This window comes from Cavia porcellus, unplaced genomic scaffold (genome assembly GCF_034190915.1).
Source record: "Cavia porcellus strain 051 isolate PalLab524CR breed Dunkin Hartley unplaced genomic scaffold, mCavPor4.1 scaffold_8, whole genome shotgun sequence".
In the NCBI taxonomy this organism is placed as follows: Eukaryota; Metazoa; Chordata; class Mammalia; order Rodentia; family Caviidae; genus Cavia; species Cavia porcellus.
The window spans coordinates 48,922,417-48,927,543 of record NW_026947491.1 but is presented as its reverse complement, the minus strand read 5'-3'; the positions used below and the strand labels follow the sequence as shown (position 1 = coordinate 48,927,543).

The following is a 5,127-nucleotide window of genomic DNA, read 5'->3' as shown; positions in this document are numbered from 1 at the left end:
TAGTCCCAAAACCCTTCTTAACCACGCTCTTTACGTTCTTAATTTTTTAACTTTTGATGCTTCCAATAGATCTGCAGCTGAGAGACATTGGTCTTCTGATTTGCCCTCCAAACCCATGGTTTATTGGAAAGACCCATTAACTAATCTATTACATGGCCCTGACCCAGTATTGATATGGGGAAGAGGATATGTTTGTGTTTTTCCCACAGACACTGATACACCTAGGTGGATCCCAGAACGCTGTGTATGATATGCCCAAGAGCAAGATAGAAGATGCTTTGACTAACCATGACCTCGAGGACGAGAACAAGGACCAGAAGGCCTCCTGTGACAAGAGATGAAACCTTTCTGTTTTTGGCTCAATTGCTAAGCATTATTTGGGTTTTGCATACATTTCAAACGCCTGTGTGGACGGATAATTATTGGGCATTTGTACCTAATCCTCCTTTGTTACACCCTATGTCATAGGGCGACGATGATGTTACTGTTTACGTAAATAATACTTGGGTCTTAAGTTTTCCTTCTTCCACTCATATACAATCTATCTCTATTGTATATAATTACACTGGAATGTCTACTTCATTACCCCTATGTTTTTCTAAAACAAATGAGAATTGTACATTAATAGAAAGATACTCTGATTGGGATGAAAACTTTACTAATGGAACGCACTGGGGAGTAGATATGATATATATATTTCGCAACAGTAGTGAAACTAGAGTGGGAAAAGGCAATTCCCCTGAACATATTCCCGAATGTAAACAAAAATACCAAGGCAAAAGTGTATATGGATCCTCATGGCATTTGTGCCATCATAATTATACTATATGTTACAAAGATCTATGTGATTGGAGTGATTACAGAGAAACAACTTACAGGCCCCAAAATTTATTATATAGAATATGGACAAGGAATAACATCACCTTTTTTACCATGCTGTGAAAGTTGGTTGCAGCTCTTTTTTTTTTTTTTTTTTTATGAGTACCAGGGATTGAACTCACGACTGCCTGCCTGCAAGGCAGGCGCTTATGCCGCTGAGCTAAATCCCCAGCCCCTGCAGCTCTTGATTATGTTGCCGTTACAAAAAAAAAAAAAAAAAAGTTGTATGGCAACATATAGGGATGCAGGATGCTATTTCTGTTAATGGCACGGTAAATAATGTGACTATCATAGCTTGTGTTTCTGAACCATATGGTGTTATAAGTGGAGAACTTACTGTAAAAAAGAACAATAAATCTTACGAAATTACTTGTGAAGATTGCATTTTATCCAATTGTGTTAATGCTTCACAAAACCACTCATCCATATTACTGGTCAAACAACCTCCATTTGTATTCTTACCTGTTAATATCACCACAGAGTGGTATCAAGATCCTTCTACTGCATGTATATTTAAGTGTATAAGATAGAAAATGATATCACAGAGTTTCATTGGATCATTGAACAGAACTGTTTGCAGTATCATTGTTGGAATGTCCACTCTACAAGCTTTAATCTTGTGACTTGAACAATTATTTCTAAGATGGCAATATGTAATCCATTAACTAGTGATTTCCTACTGTTCATTTTTTTCTTCTGTAAATCTGTATAACTTGTACCCTTTCACTGTTTTTTTTCTTTTCTCCTTAAATAAAATTAAAAAAAAAAAGATCCTTCTGTGATTATTTTGCAAAAAGTAACTGATCTTTTAAATTGGGCCAAACGATTCGTTGGGATGTTAATAGCTGGACTTGCTGCACTTATTACTTTAATAGCCTCCACTGCAATGTCTGCAATATCTCTTACAAAAAATATGCAAGCTGCATCCTATGTCAATGAATTATCCCATAATGTTTCTTTGGCTTTGAAAATACAGGAAAATTGGGATACCTTGATTGAACAGAAATTAAACGCTCTACAAGATACAGTAATAACCTTAGGAGACCAATTATATTCTTTGCAAATACAGTCTTTGAAATGTCATGCCTTATACGAACACATTTGTGTTACTTCACATAGATATAATGCAAGTGATGTACCTTGGGATAGGGTAAAAAATCATTTGCTAGGAATATGGCATTAATTCCAATACTTCTCTAGATTTGCTTAAGCTGCATAAAACTATCCAAGACATAACCAATGTGCCGGCAATAAAAGTTGACATAGCAAAAGAAACTGAACAAATATTCAACGCATTAACCAGCCATTTCCCAAGCCTCACGGCTATTTCACATTTTATCATTCTAGCTGGTATTGGAGCTCTAGCATTTATCGCCATGATAACAATTTTTCCATATCTCGTGAGAATTGTTGTTGGGCAAATGAGACATGTGCGTCTGGACTTGAAACGTTTTAAATTAGAATCAACTGCTAGCGAAATTCCCATGCAACGCTTTGTCTAAGGAAAAAGGGGGATATGTTGGGAGCAGGAACCAGGGGTCCGGCAATGAACGGGTGTGGAAAAACACACTGAAGCTGGACCTCAACCAGTTCCTTATCCTGCAGTGACTTCAGCCATCTAGACAAAGCATCCCGCTAATATTAACCTGGGAATAGCTTCATAACAAAGAAGTTTCTCATGGGCCGAAGAACATGTTTACCTCCTTGGCTGCACAAACAAGGAAGTGTCCTGAAGTGGCTTGTATTGTTCTTTGTTTGAAACACTATGAAAACTCTGGAGTCCTTTAATAAATCGCCTTTTGCCTCCTGAGCAATTGGTCTCCTTGCGTCTTCAGTCTCTCGCCTGACTCCTTCTCTGCGCTGGCCGCGGCAATTGGTGTGTAGAAAAATTATTGATTTTTCAATGTTGATTTTATATTCTTCCACTTTGCTGATTCATTTATCAGCTCTGCAATTCTTTTGGTGACATCTTTAGGATCTCCTAAATATAAAATCAACCAGGTATGGTAGTACATACCTATAATTCCAGTAGTCAGGAGGCTGAAGCAGGAGGATCACTTCAAGTTCAGTACCAACCTGGAATATATTAACAAGACCTTGTCCTGAAAGAAAGAAAAGGAAGGGAAGATGGGTTCCGCTGACGCAGCCCACACTTGTGCCCCTCTCCAGGCCAGAAGGCCTCGAAGCTGCTGGGCCCCTTGGTGCTAGCGCTGGGTGGCATCGCAGTTGTGCTGGGCTGCATGCTCTTCATCTTCTGGAAAGCACGTACTGGAACCACACTGGGACCGCGACGAGACCTGGTGGGGAGCGGAACCCACCAACCTCCCTCAGTGACACGAGTGGAATCTCGAGGATGAGGAAAGGAAGGAACCGACTCTGGAGGAGCTGGAGCAGGGAGAGGTGCTGGTGCTGGTGCTGGTGCTGGTGCTGGTACTGGATAGCTCTGGGAACAGCGCGTTCTCTACGTGCTGTCGCGGAAGACTCCCCTGGAAGGCCGCGTCCCCACTTGGGACTTCAACTCTGTGCGGCTGCCCACCAAAGACTTCGAGATGGACCTTCCAGAGATTGGTAGCAGCCAGAACTTGCACTTCTACTGGAAGGAGTTGGGAATGAGGTAGTGTACTAATGTTCATGGTAAACTCAGCTGACTGGCTCTGGCTACCTTAGGCCTGACAGGAACTGCACAAGCTGTTAGACAAGGACCCCAGCCTGCCTGTCGTAGTGGTGGCCAACAAGCGGAACCTGAGCAAGGCCATGAGTGTGACGGAGCTGCAGCGGGACCTGGGCCTGCAGGCTGCCAGCGGGAGGTTTTTCTTTTGGCAGCCAGCATTCCCTTGCAGGATCTGGCTTTGAAGAACCTGGCACCGTGCACATCTGGAAACTACTCTTGGACCTTCTTTCCTAGGCTGGGGCTGCCTACTCACTGCCTAGCCTTGGTGACTCCAGTTCTACTGCCTTCTGCTTCATCGCCAGCCTGGGCCGATGCTCCATGGTAGCACTTCCCTTCTGCCCTCCTCACCCTCTCAAGAGCTGGGCTGAGAACCATTCAGAAGCCTTCCTAGTGAGGTGGCCATGAGGCTGCAGCATCCGGCTTTCCCTTCTTTTACCTGCACAGTGACATGCTCAGTCTCCCCTCCCTAAAGGTCTCAGTGACTGAAGAACCAATCGAAAGGTCATAAGTACTCTTAGGGGCTTCAGGTCTCCTGGTCTACTTAATTTTTTTTTTGTCTTTTTGAGACAGGGTCTCGCTATGCAGTTCAGGCTGGCCTTGAGCTCACTTTGTAGTCCTGGCTGGTCTCAAATTTGCAAAGATCCTCCTGCTTCAAGCCCCCTGTGTGCTGGGATTACAAGCGTGCACCACCATGCCAGGCTCTCCTGGTCTACTCTTGATGACTTCATACCCTTTCTGTGTGGGCAGGTTCTTGGTGATATGCAAGGAGTCCTTGCTCCCAGTCCCACATTGTCCTCCAGCCCCTGACTAACTGGCTTATGGCTTTGTTCAGTCTCTGCCTCTTTAGCCCCAAGGCCATTCTTTATAAAGGGAAGTGGTTTCCAGATTTTTTTTTTTCTCACTGCCAGCCACAGAGATACAGTGCTAAAGTGAACTTGGAGACTCTAACGAGGAATTTGCCAAACACCTCCAAGCTTTTAGGGCCTGTCCTGTCCACCTCTCTTCACTACAGAGTAAGTGCAGTTTGTCCACCGAAAGAAAGGGTGAAAGGTAGATTTTCACCTGATCTGGAGACAAGTTGCTGCTCTTCTACTAACTGTGCCAACGCCCTTGTTTACCTAAGTCTGGGGAAGGAAAGAGCCGATGTCTCTGGGAATAAGACTCAACTAGAGCTGGGAGCTGGACTCAGAAAAGGAAAGAAAGAAAGAAAGAAAGAAAGAAAGAAAGAAAGAAAGAAAGAAAGAAAGATGTGTATAAGATAGAATATAATATCACAGAGTTTTATTGGATCATTGAACAGAACTGTTTGCAGTATCATAGATGGAATGTCCACTTTACAAGCTTTAATTTTGTGACTTGAACAATTATTTCTAAGATGACAATATGTAATCCATTAACTAGTATTTCCTACTGTTCATTTTTTTTCTGCAAATCTGTATAACTTGTACCCTTTCTCTGCTTTTTTTTTCTTTTCTCCTTAAATAAAATTAAAAAAAAAATTAAAAAAAAAAAAAAAAGAAAGAAAGAAAGAAAGAAAGAATCATACCATGTGCAAAGAAAGATAACTTGACTTCTAG

General features: G+C 42.2%; 1 pseudogene; it reads left to right on the top strand.

The window, feature by feature from the left end:
* Positions 1-251: 251 nt before the first annotated feature.
* LOC134477472 (ADP-ribosylation factor-like protein 10) lies at positions 252-4,889 on the top strand (annotated as a pseudogene).
* Positions 4,890-5,127: the final 238 nt, after the last annotated feature.